The sequence below is a fragment of the Pocillopora verrucosa genome, chromosome 7, assembly GCF_036669915.1.
Source record: "Pocillopora verrucosa isolate sample1 chromosome 7, ASM3666991v2, whole genome shotgun sequence".
NCBI lineage: Eukaryota > Metazoa > Cnidaria > Anthozoa > Scleractinia > Pocilloporidae > Pocillopora > Pocillopora verrucosa.
Genome location: NC_089318.1, coordinates 22506375 through 22523799, shown reverse-complemented (window position 1 = coordinate 22523799; position 17425 = coordinate 22506375). Strand labels below are relative to the sequence as shown.

Here is a 17425-nt window from a genome sequence, read left to right as displayed (position 1 = left end):
GTGTGGGACTGGGCCACCCATATAATTAAATGGGCACATGCAAGAGATTATAGTCTCTTGGCACGTGCAATTTTTGTGTGTTGTGGAACCTAATTTTGGGTCGAACGAAAGCCTCGGTGACCTGTGGTTATCTGTGAAAGTTCTCAAACACATGGCAAGCATTAAAATATTCTTATATCTCACTCTCTGTGTCTTGTTGGAGATGTTTTCGCAGAAAATGTAAAATCTTTGGCCAGCAGTCTTCTTGTGCTCTGGCATGTGCAACAGTCTCCCCTCCCCAAGCTACGTAAGGGTAACCACCCACTTCTTTAGCAACTTTGTTGAAAGAAAAACCACAAAGAGGAGAGTAGGGTGGTTCGATGAGATGTCCCGCTTGGGGATAACGCAAGTTTGTGCACAAATGTTCTTTTCCATTCTCCTTCAAGCGATCAATAATGAACTTTACTGTAAAATCGGTGGGGATGGACAAGTCGTCAGTTCCAGAAACCAGCATGACAGGGCAATTGATGTTCTCAACTGGTGTAATAGCTGAGTATTTGGAGACTGTTATTGGATTCATGTAATCAATGCCAGTTGGTAGGGCGAAACAATAGATGCTGCCCTTTTCTGAAGACACCACTTTGCTCTCATCTTGGGGTATTATGTCTGAGACTCTCCCTCTTAATTGGAAAGGGAGAAGGCAGGCGATTACCAGAGGTGAAATAGCTACAACAGCCTTTATTGGTGCGATCTGATAGCTTGCCATCAACAGTGCAATCCATGAGCCATAGCATATAGCGTGCATGCCGATACCATGTGGAAGCACTTTAGGGTGACTTATAAGCCAGTTGGCAGCTTCTTCAAAATAATCCAAGTTTATTGAAGATGGAAGCAATGGTTGATCTTCATAGCCCAAGTAGGCCAAAGCAAGAGTAGCGAATCCATGAGATGCCAAAAGTGAAGCCTTAAATTCCACTAATCCACCTGCAGCACCAAGCAGATCTATGACTCCTGTAAAGGAATATTGACTGATTGAGTGCAAGATATGTCTAACATGTGCAGTGGAGATCGTAAGATTAAGATATTGCTTTGATTGAGTAACAATCGCTTATAAAATATCACGTCAAAGGCGGCTGAAACTATACAACGTGTGAATAACCTTAAACTTTTTGGACCACTCAAAATGGCGGACATATGATGACAAATTCCTTCGCGAGTCTCGTAAAACATCTAAAAGGGCTGCAGTTGGTATTGTCATATCAAAGTTTTTATATTAAATGCCAGGAAACAGCCGTGAGCAAACGCTTGACGCGTGTCTTAGAAAGACATTGAGAGGCTCAGTACAGTCTTCAATCTTTTTTTGGATCGCTCAGTTTTGTTAAGGACTGCATTTTCAAAGGATTGCCCGATCACTGCACGACTCTCTAGAATTTACAATCACGAGGAAGTTGGACATATATATTGAAGCTGGAAAATATTGGAACCAGGTTTTTTGGCTAAAAATTAAACTGAAAGCTTTGTTCATTGGAAATTATTAATTTGGATTGATCCACCGTAAAATAGACGACTTGTAATTCTGTTTTGCAGGCAGTATTTCACATTATCGATCAGTTGAGATCAATTCATCAAAATGATAACGATGTAATCCATCTGCTTTATCTGTTCAATGATCGGAATGCACTCCACCTCGTTTTCTTTGTGGAGCAGTCGTTGCGAGAGGAAAGGAGCGTTCCGCCATTTTCTGAATGAATCTTGATAGCCATTACAATTTCGTCAAATATGAATAGTGCATTAGCTGCTTTACTCTTCACTAATCATTCTATTTAGTTGTAATCGGACAGTTTGCTGTAATCGGACACCTGTAATCACAGTATTGATCACAATAACTATGGCAACAACTACTTATCCTGAAAAAAAAAAAAAGAAAGGAATTTCCAATTGAAGAAATTTTTTTTCTTTAGACATTGTCTCCACCGCAATCGTTTGTCCTAAATGTATTTGTTTTTTTTTTTGAAAATTGCGAACGGTTATGATTAATTGGAAACGGTACTTGAGTTTGTGTCGTCCAATACTGTAAATCGCGGTCGTCCGATTTTGTTAATCACTCGTATCACAGACTGAAGTGGAGTCCACTTGGTCCTATTTCCATTATGTTTAACTGAAGTTCATTCTTTATCCTTCCATACAAAGCTTTGTGCTTTTTTCCATGATTTGATAAAATCTCTTTCGCTTTACATCCATCGCGGACCACAAAGACCACAAATTCCATGAGCCCTACGGACTCGTGCAATTTTTGGTTTTGTTTAATAATTGGTCCAAGTGCTTCATATCTAGATGAATGCACAGCTGACTTATGAACCAATTACTTTATAACATTTTCAACCCGATGGAAATTTTTTTCTCGAGGGATTTGTTTGCTGACGTCATGAGCGAGCACAATAGGAATTTATATAATAAGCTCAGTTGTGCACGCATTCTGATTGGTTCTCACCTATGATATTTTGGAGGACAGACGTATAGATGACGTCATCATAAAAACGTTTTAAAATTCTTTATTATATAAAACAAATAGATTCCAAGTTGCCGTGCGTCTGTTCAGTAATAGATCACAGAGGACGTGAGACGGAAGAACATGAGTGACACACTCGGCTGCGCCTCGTGTGCCACTTTTTTGTTCTTACCACATTTTGACGTCATCTGTGATCTATTTCTGAACAGACGCACGGCAACTTGGAATCTATTTGTTAAATGAAGCACGCTTGCGCAATTGAATTTGATCAGACAAATTTACTAGCTATGTTATAATAGTCTTAGAAAAAATTTACTCGAGCTTATTTATTTCAAATTACACTCGAAATCGTGTGATTACCTTTACTAACTAAATACCTCATAACAAAACAATTTTACCAGTGTTACTTCATGACTTAAAATTTACTTACTAAGCTTAAAATAAAATACTGCTGGAGGCTACGACACATCCAAACAATAAACTCTAGTGATATTGGAGATTATTATTCTTTCATGTCTTTTACATCGGCAGGTTTATTGTTTTTTTTAACAAAGTTGTAACTCTTGCATTAAGATAATAGGTTTTTGGATAAAAATAGTTTTAGATGCCAGATATTGACTCTCCTTTCCAGAAGAATGTTAAAGCATCAGACAGCGTATAAAATTAAATGGTGTGCAAACACCATCCCGAATTGCGGAATTAGCCATACCCAGTGCAAGGGACTCATTTTGATAATCAATTTATCCTTATGACCATTATTTTTACTTAACTTCATGTTAACTGTTATTAACGAGTATTTTAGTACTGGATTATTGAACAGAAACTGCGATGTTGGTCCAAAACCTACACAACCCTTTTTTAGCGAGAGAGATCATTAACTTCTTTTCCTGGAGTAATTAAAGCCTGAGATTACAAAGCGAATAAAAGGGACCCTTCATAGGGGTTTAAAACAATTAAGATGTTCTAGGAGTACTTGCATTAATGAAAATGGTTTTAACCATTGATAAAACCACATCTCAGATTCCTTTATTCTTTCAAGATCACCTTGCGGCATGGAAAGATGGGGTTCGGGTTTGAAGACAAACGTTTGCGGCGCGCGATAAATGAAATTAATCTTTGCTGATTTGTTGAAGTAGCACAACAGTAAACTGAAGAAAAGTAATATTTTCTGAATTACGATCCGTAGCATTACACAGAGGTGATCAACCCAAAAAGTGATTCTTGGTAAAAACCTGAGCTGTATGTTTAACACTGCTGTCACTTTAAAGAGATCATGACACATCTGGGAAGTTCAATAGCGGATTCGGATTTTTTTCTAATCTCTAAAATCACTATTCTACTCTTGAATAGCAGTGTTTTTCAGATAAACGTCAAACTTTTGCTACTCACCAGGAAAAGGTCCATCACCCAGAGGAAGAAAAAGAGTTCCACGGATTCTTCCTTCTCTCACAGGAATTCTCTTCACTCCATCCGCCATGTACCCCTTCTCAAACGTATTGCTACACAAAGGCTGCAAAGAACTGGATTCCTGCGGATCCGTATGTCCATCGAAACAGTCCAGGACGACTTTGTAAGGTTTAGTGACATCAGATTTCGTCAGTCGAATTCCTTTTCTCTGCCCAGGTGATGGTTTCATGCTCCATAAGAGTCCCATTGCTGAAACTCCGCGGTAAGATCCACCAACAGATGGTTCACGACAAACATCAACCTGGCCATGTGTGGTAGCGATGAAGTGAGCGTGTGACTCGAACATTTGCCCGCCATCTCCAACAACTCGTGCCTCAAGTGTAATCTTCTGCAGTGGTTTCAGTCGAAATACATTAATCTTAGTTATTTCGTCGATGAGTGAGAATTTTGGCCACAAGGTAAGCATCTTCTTTGAAATTAATCACAAACTTGCCCGAGATACACCTATTGAGTCAACGACCTACTGCGTAAATCATCTCTTCTTGCATTAGTCATTAACATTCAACAATCAACATGACAGTGGCGTATTGTTTCCGGAAGGATGGACAATGATTGGTCGAAATTAAAAGAGATGACGCAAAAGGACCTCCCTAAATATTCAAAATATCAACGACAAACGACTTGGCAAATATTCAATATGGCGGCCGAAAATTACTGCAGTCGATTTCCTCGTTCATTTTAAATCTATGTTCTTCTGCAAAGAGTTACCATTCTGTAAGGAAGGTTTGAAGTTTCCATAAATGTTTGCTTTAATATGTTCGTAACGTGTGAAGGTTTTGTCGTGCATATCGTACAAAGGAACATCTTTTGCCGTCACTTATAGGGGTCACTATGAGTCATTCCTTGGTTCTTTTGAGACATTCCGGTATAAAATATGGATTAATTTCTAGAGAAGCATTTTAATATCACATCTTAAGTTTTTGTGACAAAAGTCCTTTTGAGATTAAGCTTTTTCCCTCGTATTTTTCCTACAGTAAACTTCACATATTGTGAAGAGGTCATACATACACGGAGCTATAAAGCTGTTTCTTTTATTTTTTTATAAAGCAATGGAATTATCTAGCAATCTTTTCTGGCATTGCAGGTTTAAAGTTATGGAATCCTTAATGAAATGGTTTCCGAATCTCCACAAAAATAGTGGGTTAATTAGGGGAAAGGAAGTGTGTGTGTGGAAAGTGTAGTAAGTGTAAAATGATGAAAAATAATACGTACCATTAAGCAGTGTAAAAATAAAAGGCTTAGTCGATGAAAAACACTAACCTTGAGGGACCAACAAACAGCAACGCAGTTACGTCAACCTCAGGGGAGCGTAAAAATAAAAACCATTAGTTGCTAAATTGTGTACTATAGAGTTGAGGGACCAACAGACCTCTAGGTAACCACGTCAACCACAAGGCAGTACAAACATTGATGATAATGATAAGGATGGTTAGAATGAAATGTTTTGAGATAGTCATAATTGGAGAAAATGAAATGAGGGGATGATTAATAGTGCGGTTAGTAGGTTTTAAAAGTAGCAGGTGGGAGGTGGTGTATAGGGGGCTTACAAAATTTTTATGAAAACCATTCCTGGATTGACTATTTTGATTCATATAAGGGGGGGATTCGTTTTGGATGGGTTGCTTTAAGACGCTTTCGATAAACAAATGATTTGAGGTTAATGATTGATCAACGTTTTTTTATATTGTAAAATATAAACCAAAGACAAATTCTCTCTCTCTAATATCATCTCAATAAAAATAATAAAAGTTTACCTGATGTTAAATTGACAATTATACGTTCTGAAAGGATAGGTATTTAATGTTCGATACAAAATAAGTGTAGTTAAAGGCTGCTTGTGTTCTTAACTTGTCCATTCAAGAAAGGTCATTTTCCTTGGTGTAAATCAAAATAAAACCAAATGTGTGATTTAGAGTCAAAATTGTTCATGATAAAATCTTCATAAAAAATTTGTCTTACAAGTTTTTCTCCTTTCTTTGCAGTTGCCCAATGTTGTGAAGTAAGGATCCATTCTGTTATAGGATGTAGAGAATAACCATTGCCAAGGCAAAATAAAATTAATTGGAAGGTGTCTTGATCGCTTATCGGTTTTTTCCAGAATTTGAGTCGTATGTCATTCAGCCAGGAGGAAAGTGGGTAAAAGGCATTACCATTGATTAGAGTAAGTAAGCTCCTTCCTTTTTCGATCAGTCGTGGTCCTGACAGGTGTCATATATTAGTGTTGAAGATTTTGATTGCTGAGAAGTTGTTCATGGTAGAGAAGCTGATGTGATCGCTAGTATATGTTTAAGAAGTGGAAGGTATAATATATTTACTTGGAAAAAAAAGTATATCAAGAAAAAGAGTAGCAAGTAGTTCAAAAGTGTAAAATAGGAAATAAACTAAACATCGAAGACATGAATCAGATGCTTAAAATATATCTTTTGTGGTTCAATTTTGCAAAAATATTGTTTAATTTGGTCAGAAAAAGAAATAAAAAAATACACTTTTTCTTTAGTAACAAGAAAAATGAAATAAATCAAACCAACTTAAGCACAGTACATTATTACCATAAATGTTATTATGAATCACTTGACATTTTTGTAGTTCAAAATTTGTATTAGTCCAAATTAACATTTTTCTGTAATAATATTCAGAATTTCCTTATTTAAGCCGAAAAAAAGACCTGATTTAAAAACTGTTTCACATTAAAAAAGGAGATGGGAAATTGAAATAAATAAAAATTCCATTAACCATTTGACGTAAAGTAGTTATGAAAGAGAGCTTAAAAGAGAGAGAGAGAGAGAGAGAGAGAAACGGGTGCAAATAGCTACCCGGTCCTGGCAAAGGGCAGGGTCGGACACATCCCTGTACAGTCCAAAAGAGTGACTGTGTGCAACCCAAATAAAATGGGTAATAAGTAGGAAGGATATAGTGATTTTGTCATCGTATTTGGTGGAGGTGACCGTGAGTGGAAGACAACATAGAAAGACAACCAGAGAGAGAAGAGAGAAGAGAGAAAAAAATTTTTTACCCGGGTGAATAAGAGAGGAACATCGATACCAAGGCTCATGTAGTTGAGAATCTTCAGGGGCGAAGCTCAACTGAGCAGGGTTGTTTCTGGTCCGGTACCAGACCTTTGTCTGACACCCCTGTGCCGAGTCCAAAAGAATCAAAGTGCCCTTTGAGCAAACTCGTGAACTGACAGATGACTTACATGATTTGTTGGATTATGTTTAATGTTATCTGGTTTAGGGAACGTTGTGGTCGATTGTCATATTTAGAGTACGAGCAGTAGTTCAGTGTTCGCTAATGTAGCAAAGAAACAAAGTAACGTTGGGATAAGAAGGCATTACAATTGCAAAGACCATGCTATTACATTTGACAAGGGTGGATGATGTCATGTGTTTTAAACATATATAATTTTTGTTTCTGGTTCAAAAGAAAAGGTTGGAAGTAAATGTGGGTGAAAAGTGAAATTTACTGTCTATCATTGTAAATATTGGAAAATCAAAGCAATACTGTCTTAATGAAAACGTTAATGATTCCCTCTTTATCAAATGAGACAAACGAGAACGAGTTTTGAGTGATACAACCGAACCCAGACTGCCACCGTCATTTTGGATTTCCGTCTGGGATGATTTTGGTCACGTGCTAGGCAAGGTATAATCGAGAACAAGATAGAATTTCATTTCAGGCCTATTTATCAATTTTGTGGTGTACAACTTTCGCATTTTAGTACGCAATATTTATTTTGAATCTTCAAATTGTCTTGAAACCTATGTTAAAAGAAAATTGTTCTTTAAAAATTCGCTGAAAATCGGTAGCCAAAATTATTTGTTTAGGTGTTATTTGATTTTCGTGTTAACCTGTAATTTCGTCAGTCGCCGAACCCTTTTGTTGCTTCACACAGAAAAAACACACGATACGAAATTGATCGATTTTGTCCCCAGTCTCACGCCATAACAAAAAAAGCTTTTGAACACCTGTAAACTCCGAGCGCTTCGGAGCAAGTGATATTTTTAATGAATCTTCGGATTGTTTTCAAGTTCAAGGATTGTAAATTACAATTTTATGAAAAGCGAAGGTTCTCTTATTTCAGAGTGAATCCTCGCACGCCTGCCAGTCGCTGGCACCGTTTGTTGAAACTAAAACGAAAAAAAAACAAACTCTTTTAAGATTATCATTGGCTTGTTTTTCACCCCACCATTATTCTTAGCAACAAAGGTCGCCATTTCGTTTGTTTATTACTCGCCAAAAACTATCAAATGCACTCAAAAGCCTAAAATCGAAAAAAGTTTACAGGAATCGACCAATCGAGCGAGCGAGCGAGTGCCATTCTCTACATTTTATCTACAACTCGCCCTTGCGCATGCGCGCAATTCACGCGTTTAAAAGGAAAAGGAAAGGAAAGGAGTTTTAAGTGCTGGAAAAGCTAATAGGGCCATAAGAACTTTTTGGAGAAGCGGTGGCTGATTACGGAATAGAAAAGGTGTATTTCTCGATAACATTTGTAACGTGTACGATGCGTCGCGAAAGTAAAATTGCGAGAGTGGAAACAGTTTCTGTGGGGATCGGTTTCAATTAAAGTAGTCTAATAAATATTGTACGAGCTAAAATTGATAAAAAAAAAATAAAAGTATTCACGTTGAAAAGAAGAAAACTGTGTAAAAGTCTCTTAGCCGGGCGTGACTTGTCTAGGGTAAAAATATTTTTGTTGCCAGCATAAAAAAATTTTGTAAAATCCTCGGATGGTTAGTCATATAATCGATTCCATACAGTAATTATTCGTTCTTAAACGGTGGAAGATGATCGAAAATCCGTATGTAAAGTTTGTATTCATAGGTGGTGGATAGCAAATCGCGAAAAGAGGTCCAGGGGACAAAAAAGTAAAATTTTCTTTGGAAAGAAACTCTAATTTGATTCTTCGTTCTATGATACAGATAGGAAAAAACGTTTCTCATACTTCATGTCAATGAGAGATTTTATTCAACTACTATTTAAAAAGTTAAATATAATAAGGTTTGAAAATTTTCAAGATAAACAACAGAAGTGACAAGATTATTTTAATTCATTTAGAAAATGGCTGTTATTATAATAAATTGAAAATACCCATTTTGTATGGTACAGGAAAAAAACTGAGGCTAAGTGAAAGCTAAAAGGGTTTGTTTCCATTCTTATCAGGCAGCCGATTTATCGATAGAAAACAACAACGACAACAACAATAACGATAAAAACCAACTGCATGTATTCCCATGCACGTCATTGGGAATTTAAAAGCGATAATGCTCCCTGTTAATCCTTTACCTCCCTAAATCTGATTGTTAATTCTCCCCTCAAGATGATACATATTTCCTTGAATATCAGTTACGAGACTTTGGTGTTAAATCACGATAAAAAATTCTATCTGACAAGTCTGAGTATTCTCATTGCCTGTTTGCTGGAGAATGTGTGGATACTAAAGGGAGATATTACATAAGTTAATCACTTGTGTGAGTTTAAGGATGAAGCTCTTTAACTGAATTACACGTATTCGTTTTAGCACATTTTTTTTTACCGATCACGCAGAATTGCATTCTTTAAAAGCTTTCAGAGCAAATTCCTCCCTCGCAATCATTTTCGTTCCTTACCTAAAGAGAGATAGTAATTGATATCTTAATAAAATTTTTGACTGTTGATCTTTCGGGTTGAAGAAAGGAAAAAGAATTGAGCGCCCATATAAACAAGTGTAGGTAATTACTAAAAAGAAAAGAAAAGAAAATAAGAAATTATATCAAGAAAAAGTGTTAAAATGTCTATATTAACAATCAATGATATGTAGGCAGCATTTACGAAAAAGAGGACTTTTCCCCTGTTTAAATAGTTCCATCCAAGCAGGACAGGGTTGGCAGGATTCTATGCAGTTATGAAAACCCGAGACGGAGTAGTAGGTGTGCATAACAAGGTTTTTCAACCCCTCGGATTAGAAAGGATGAGGCTATGTAAACATTAAACATTACTTCATTGCTTTCAATAAAATACTTCCCCAAAATTGCACGCGGATTTAAAAACTTAAAACTGGTCAAGATTTTTTATTTTAAACACCACTGCTCCTAGTGCTTGGAGTCTGCTGGGCTAGTTTCTCTTCAGAGCTATGTGCTTTGTTTAAGTCCCCCCTTCCCCCTTACCGTGGAAGTGTTTAAATTAGAGGGCTTTAAGACGTTTTGAGCCACAATATTAGGTCATAATTTTCTTTGGAAATGTTGCTCAGATACCTTACAGGCACTTAAAATCACGGCCGCATATTTTAAAGGTATTCCTCTGTAGAAATATCGTGAGTTAGTTCATCACTCCAGGATTCATTTCTTGTTTATCAAAATGTTAAAAAAATGTTTTGACTTTACTTGGTTCTAATTGAATTAAAGATTACTGTGCAACTGAATTGAATGGACAATTTTAAATTCCTTATGGTTACAAGAGAAACTTAATAAACCTCAAACAAAATAGCTGCATAAAGCTTTCCATAAGAGTAACTCAAAGCGTGCAGGCATAGTGTTTAGGGACATTGAACCGAAATGATTTAATTAGCTTCCGGGTGAGAGTGGGCCACCCACGTGATTGAATGGGCACATGCATGAGATTATAGTCTCTTAGCACGTGCTATTTTTGTGTGTTGTGAGAACCTAATGTTGGGTCGAACGAAAGCCTCGGTGACCTGTAGTTATCTGTGAAAGTTTTCAAACACATAGCAAGCATTAAAGTATTCTTATTTCTCACTCTCTGTGTCTTGTTGGAGATGTGTTCGCAGAAAATGTAAAATCTTTGGCCAGCAGTCTTCTTGTGCTCTGGCATGCGCAACAGTCTCTCCTCCCCAAGCTAGGTACGGGTAACCACACCATTCTTTAGTAGATTTGCTGAAAGAAAAGTCACAAAGAGGAGAGTAGGGTGGTTCGATGAGATGTCCCGCTTGGGGATAACGCAAGTTAGTGCACAAATGTTCTTTTCCATTCTCCTTTAAGCGATCAATAATGAACTTTACTGTAAAATCGGTGGGGACGTTCAAGTCATCAGTTCCAGAAACCAGCATGACAGGGCAATTGATGTTCTCAACTGGTGTAATAGCTGAGTATTTGGAGACTGTTGTTGGATTCATGTAATCAATATCAGTTGGTTGGGCAAAACGCCAGATGCTGCCCTTTTCTGAAGACACCACTCTGCTCTCATGAAGGGGTATCATGTCTGAGACTCCCCCTTTTAATTGAAAAGGGTGAAGGTAGGCGATCACCAGAGGTGAAACTGCTACAACGGCCTTTATTGGTGCGATCTGATAGCTTGCCATCAACAGCGCAATCCATGACCCATAGCATATAGCGTGCATGCCGATACCATGTGGAAGCACTTTAGGGTGACTTATAAGCCAGTTAACAGCTTCTTCAAAATAATCCAAGTTTATTGAAGATGGACACAATGGTTGATCTTCATAGTCCAAGTAGGCCAAAGCAAGAGTAGCGAATCCATGAGATGCCAAAAGTGAAGCCTTGAATTCCACTAATCCGACCGCACCACCAAGCAGATCCATGACTCCTGTAAAGATAACATTGACTGATTGAGTGCAAGATATGTCTAATATGTGCAGCTTAGATCGTATGATAAAATAACACGTCAAAGGCGGCTCTAATTAACTATGCAACATGTGAATAACCTTAAATATTTTTGGACCACTCAAAACGGCAGACATATGACGACAAAATCCTTCGCGAGTTTCCTTGTAACACATTTAAAAGGGCTTGTGTTGGTTGCTTTGTAACTTATCAGATTAAAGTTTGTTCCTGTATTACCAGCCAGAAATCAGCCGTAAGCAAACGCTTAACGAGTATCTTAGAAAGAAGTTAAAATGCTCAGTACAGTCCTCGATCTATTTATGGATCGCTCAGTTTTGTTAAGGACTAGATTTTTTAAAAGGATTGTCCGATCACCGCACGATTCTCTAGAATTTACAATCACGAGGAAGTTAGACATATACATTGAAGCTGGAAAATATTAGAACCATGTTTTTTGGCTAAAAATTAAAGTGATAGCTTTGTTCATCGGAAATTATTTATTTGGATTGATCCACCGTAAAATACACGACTTGTAATTCTGTTTTGCAGGCGATATTTCACATCATCGATCAGTTGAGATCAATTGGTCAAAATGGCAACGATGCAATCCATCTGCTTTATCTGTTCAATGAAAAGAATGCGCTCCGCCTCGTTTTCTTTGTGGAGCAGTCGTTGCAAGAGGAAAGGAGCGTTCCGCCATTTTCTGAATAAATCTTGATAACCATTACAATTTCCTCAAATATGAATGGTGCATTAGCTGCTTTATTCCTCATTAATCATTCTATTCAGTTGCAATCGGACAGTTTGCTGTAATCGGACACCTGTAATTGGATAGTTGAAGCAGTCATACTAAGTCCACTGAGCTAAATCCACCAGTCACGGTATTGATCACAATAACCATAGCAATAACGACTTATCCAGAAAAAAAACCAAAAAAGAAAAACTGGGGAATTTCCAAATTGGAGAAGATTTTTCACGTTAGACATTGTTTCTACCACAGTTGTCGGCGCGACTGCCATCATGCTGAGGTCCAACGTGGGTAGCTCGGAGATCGCCAGTGAAGCAAGCCTCAGAAATTACACCGACCGCCCTTCGAATGAACAACTAAGAGCTTGCTCTGATGTCATTTCCGATGCGTTGAGTGGTGAAGGCCACATCAGTCACTGCAACCGAGTTTTACGGCTCTGTCATCCCGAGTAATCTTCATGTTCCGGTGATTTCGGCTGTCGTTCTTTCGTAAAACTCGCCTTGAGCAGTTTGTTTACTATTTGTTATGTGGAAAAACTTGTGTGCTTTTGTGAGCCACAATTCGGCCGGATTTCACTGAACATTTCACCTCCACATTCTGTAATAGAGACTAAAAAAAGTTCAAGCAAAAGTGTTGGATTCGATCTGCCAAACTATTTAAGTTTGCAAACAATTGCTGCAGAGTGTGAACTTTGAAGGTTTGACATTTTTGACAGCTTTAGTCTTGTACAGCCAATCAGATTATTTGAAGTATTATAACAACGATGATGATTGGCTTATTGTGGCGTGCTTTATGAGAGTATAGAGCATGCTGAAAACACTGTGGTTCGCTTTTGAATTAAAATTTATTACTGAGATACCTGTGGTAGCCCAGTCATAAAATGCCTTTGTATTTTTGTCGTCTTTTTTTTTTCCTCCGCCAAAAAATGGGAAAATTGCGCAATAGTACCCAGTGGTCATTGGGCCCTCAACACCATGACAACTAACTGTGTGATCCAATGAGGTGTTCACATGCTAATCACGCGTGTTATCTTGATGATGATTGGCGTTGTCATGCACGGACAGGGCCGAGTCACATGATGAACCACGAGATTTTTGCTTATAAAACTCTTTTGTCAGTCGTTTTGTATTTCAACGTGTTTGGATTACGATCACCTGGAACATTATGGCGCAAACGCTCAAAATACTTACAGACGCACACACAAGTCGTATTGTTCGCGGCCAATTCACACTAAAAGATGTTATTGAGCGGTAATTTTGGAACGGATTGACTCGCGAACGCTTGAAAGCCATGAAAGCATTGGATGCCTTGTATGTCTTGTATGCCAATTATGCCAATGTCTTAGTTGAAGAACGTACACTTTTTGTAAAAGGCAAAATCTGAAATCTGAAACCAAACTGCATATACTCTATGCAATCTATTGAACAACACTCCTACCGTGAGACTGAAGAACAAAACTCTAGTGGATGAAAACTGCTTGTGAAGAAAGGCGCCATGTTGGATTCACTTGATGCCAGGGAACGCGTCACGCGTTGTGTGACTCGGTGTTAAGTTACGAGAGGAACCGTTAAAAATTTGAACACGTTATAAGAAATAGTACAGGGAACGAAATATGGTCGATTTACAACGATAGATATTTCGAAATATTAACATTTTTCTCGTAAAATCAATAAAACTTACTCATACCCTGTGTATCCGTTGTAGTTTCTAGCGATTTCTGCCGTTTTCACTGTTATTCACGTCATCTACTTTGATTACGTTGGTAAAATCTTTACAGACATCACACCAACCGACGCGCGCGAAGTAAGAAGACTATATTGAAGGCTTGAAATTATATTACGATCGATTTTCATCAAGAAATGGGCCAGGAATTTTCCACAATAGTGCAAATAATCGTGAGGGCTAATCCCGGAAAAGCGACTGCGTGACGCTCGGTAAGCTGTAAGGTGACATGTTATTATATACTAGACGTTAAAACTCTTCAGATTCTTAGTCTACATTTTGTACCTACTCTGCTGTCTATATTTTGTATCCGGTCTGCAGTCTGCTGTCTGTATTTTGTACTAACAGGTATCCGTGGCACCAATACAGTTTATTTTTGGTTACATTTATTCGCACAACACACATAATCTATCACAAAATACCTGTGTGTGAGGTAATTCGACATTTTCGTTCTTTTCTGCGTTAATACTCGTCTTTCCTTTTGTAAGAATGTAGATCACTTACAATGTTTCAAGTAAGTCACTCACCCTACAAAAAAATAACTCTTGCATGCATAGCATGCCCATGTTTTGAAATAGGTGCATGCCCTTGGCCAGACTTGAGCTCACTATTTCAGTATACTAGTCCGACACCCGTAGTATCACTACACTACGTCTCGTGTTTCTCCTTACACTTTCCGCGTGCTCGAACCGCTTCCTGCATGCTTTGTATAGGTAATCGCATGATTTTGAGTGCAATTTGGAATAAATAAGCACGAGTAAATTTTTTTAAACACTAACAAAATTCATTAATTTGAAAAAAATTAACAAGTGCTTGTTTATTCCAAATTGCACGAGAAAAATTATGTGATTACGTGTTTGTAATATACCTAAAAAAATTCGAGATGGCCCATCATATTTAAGCATAAACAAAGCGCGCGCATCAAGTGCAAAAATAATTTATTCAAACCGTGCGTTCGGTCAAAACAACCGCGTTCGATCAAAACAATAATATGTGATGATATCTTACATCTTTAAAGCGCAAAGAAGTTCAGAGTCCGGCTAAACAGTTCAAGGAATTGTTCGGTCTGTGTCCGAATCATTTGCGATGAAATGGAATCGTCGTTTCCGAGGTTTAACCATATTTGTTTTTAATTTCGGCGTTGGATAGCTCGAGTGTTAAGCTGGGTCGGCTCTTAATTTTCGATTTCCTTTGCAATTCCCTTCTCTAAACACCACTTTATCCGAACCGACAACCAAAAAGCAGTGCTTTTGACAGTGTTTTCGTTGTTTGAGCAGTTTTTCAGCTGCGGTGGCGAAAGAAAATCTACTTAAAACGCCGGCCATTGTTTAGCTGACAAATTTTCAAATTTTCAAATTTTGTTGCGACATCCAAGGCTCGCGTTTGATGGGCTATCTGTGAGTTTCTTTGATTATATATATATATGATACGAAATCAGATCATTTTTTTCGTGCAATTTGGAATAAATAAACACTTGTAAATTTTTTCAAAGACCATAAATTGCACGAGCCACTCAAAATAAATTTTCTCAAAGACCTCAAATTGCACGAGCCGCTTCCTGCGTGCTTAACAACAGAACAGAGCTCAGTCATTTGTTAGATGATGAGCTATCTCGTATTTTCATTTTTTTGTCCAATACTGTCAATCGTCCGATCTTGTTAATCACTCGTATGATCACAGACTGAGATGGAGTCCACTTGGTCCTATTTCCTTATTTTTAACTGAATTGCATCTTTTATTCTTCCATACAAAGCTTTATGCATTTTTCCATGATTTGATAAAATTTCTTTCGCTTTACATCCATCGCAGACCACAATGACCACAAATTGCACGAGCCCTACGGACTCGTTCAATTTTGATTTTGTTAGTCTTTGAAAAAATTTACTAGTGCTAATTCATTTCAAACTACACTCGAAACCATGTGATTACCTATACTAACTAAATACTACATGACAAAAAATTTTACCAGTGTTACTTTATGACATAAAATTTACTTAAGCTTAAAATAAAATACTGCTGGAGGCTACGACACATCTAAACAATAAACTCTAGTGATATGGAGATTATTATTCTTTCATGTCTTTTACTCCAGCAGGTTCATTGTATTTTTTTTTTACCTCAATAATTACTTTTCATTAAAATAATAGGTTCTCGGATAAAAATAATTTTAGATGCCAGATATAGACTCTCCTTTCCAGAAGAATGCCAAAGCATCAGACAGCGTATACAATTAAATGGTGTGCTAACACCATGCCGAATTGCGAAATGAGCCATACTCAGTGCAAGGGACTCATTTTGATAATCAATTTTTCCTTATGATCATTACTGTTATGACGAGTATTTTAGTACTGGATTATCGAACAGAAACTGCAATGTTAGTCCAAAACCTACACAACCCTTTTTCAGCGAAAGAGATCATTAACTTCTTTTCCTGGAGTAATTAAAGTCTGAGATCACAAAGAGAATAAAAGGGAGCCTTCGTAGAGGTTTGAAACAAATAAGATAATCTAGGACTGTAGGAGTACTTGCATTAATGAAATGGTTCAAACCATCGATAAAACCTCATCTCACATTATTCTTTCAAGATCACCTTGCAGCATGGAAAGATGGGGTTGGGGTTTGCAGACAAACGTTTGCAGCGCGCGGTAAATGAAATTGGTCTCTGCTGATCTGTTGAAGTAGCACAACAGTATATTAAGGAAAAGTAATATTTTCTGAATTACGACCACTAACATTACACAGAGGTGATCAACCAAAAAAGTGATTCTTGGTAAAAACCTGAACTGTATGTCTAACACCGTTGTCACTTTTAAGAGATCATGACATATCTGTAAAGCTCAATAGCGGACTCTGATTGCTACTCGATCAATTCGTTTTAAATTCTAATCTCTAAAAACACTATTCTAGTCTTGACTAATGGTTTTTTTTTGGATAAACGTGAAACTTTCGCTACTCACCAGAAAAAGGTCCATCACCGGGAGGAAGAAAAAGAGTTCCACGGATTCTTCCTTCTCTCACAGGAATTCTCTTCACTCCATTTGCCATGTACCCCTTCTCAAACGTATTGCTAGACAGAGGCTGCAAAGAACTTGCTTCCTGCGGATCCGTATGGCCATCAAAACAGTCCAAGACGACTCTGTAAGGTTTAGTGACATCAGATTTCATCAGTCGAATTCCTTTTCTCTGCCCAAGTGATGGTTTCATGCTCCACAAGAGCCCCATAGCTGAAACTCCGCGATAAGATCCACCAACAGATGGTTCGCGACAAACATCAACCTGGCCATGTCTGGTAGCGATGAAGTAAGCGTGTGACTCGAACACTTGCCCGCCATCTCCAACAACTCGTGCTCCGAGTGTAATCTTCTGCAGTGGTTTCAGTCGAAATACGTTAATCTTAGTTATTTTGTCGATGAGTGAGAATTTTGGCCACAAGGTAAGCAT

The 17425-nt window shown here is 37.7% G+C and overlaps 2 pseudogenes; both read right to left on the bottom strand.

Annotated features, from left to right (window-relative positions):
- Nucleotides 1–172: 172 nt before the first annotated feature.
- Nucleotides 173–4402, bottom strand: LOC131775200 (bile acid-CoA:amino acid N-acyltransferase pseudogene; annotated as a pseudogene).
- A 6277-nt stretch (nucleotides 4403–10679) lies between these two features.
- Nucleotides 10680–17425, bottom strand: LOC131775243 (bile acid-CoA:amino acid N-acyltransferase pseudogene; annotated as a pseudogene).